Raw genomic sequence first — 952 nt, forward strand, 5'->3', positions numbered from 1 at the left:
TGTACTATCTTATTGTTTTTCTCTCTCCTCTTTAAATTTAAAAATATCTCTTCTCTCTATTTTAAAGCAAATTTTCGAAATTTGCCTTTAAAATTCAGATTTTTATTTCAAAATTTAAAACCTTTTTCAAAAAAAAAAAATTTTCATATCTTTTTCAAAACTTCCTAACTACTTTCTCTCTCCTCAATTTTTTTCGAAAATCTTCACCCATTTTTATTTATTTTATTTTAATTTATTTTGTTTTCGAAATAAATAAATAATTAAATAAATAAAAATATTTTTTTCTATTTTACATCATCTCCCTTTCTCCATCATGGACCTAAGCGGAAATGAACAGTCCAGGAGGACTCTGGGGTCATATGCTAACCCCTCTACTGCTTCATATGGGAGTAGTATCTGCATACCCTCCATTGGAGTAAGTAGCTTTTAGTTGAATCCTCAGCTCATTATCATGGTGCAGCAAAGCTGCCAGTATTCTGGTCTTCCACAGGAAGAACCTATAGAGTTTCTGGCACAGGTTTTATAGATTGCTGATATAGTACATGACAAGGAAGTAGATCAGGATGTCTACAGATTATTACTATTTCCATTTGCTGTAAAAGACCAAGCTAAAAGGTGGTTAAATAACCAACCTAAGGCTAGCATAAGGACATGGAAACAGCTGACTGAAAAATTCCTGAGTCAATACTTTCCTCCAAAACGGATGACACAGCTAAGGCTGGACATCCAAGGCTTTAAACAAGGGGATAATGAATCTCTTTATGATGCCTGGGAGAGATACAGAGAGATGCTATGAAAATGCCCCTCTGAAATGTTTTCAGAGTGGGTTCAGTTAGACATCTTCTATTATGGGCTTACAAAAAGAGCTCAAATCTCTCTAGACTACTCAGCTGGTGGATCTATCCACATGAGAAAGACAATTGAAGAAGCTCAAGAGCTCATTGATACAGTT

Source organism: Arachis ipaensis, chromosome B07 (genome assembly GCF_000816755.2).
Source record: "Arachis ipaensis cultivar K30076 chromosome B07, Araip1.1, whole genome shotgun sequence".
Taxonomy (NCBI): domain Eukaryota; kingdom Viridiplantae; phylum Streptophyta; class Magnoliopsida; order Fabales; family Fabaceae; genus Arachis; species Arachis ipaensis.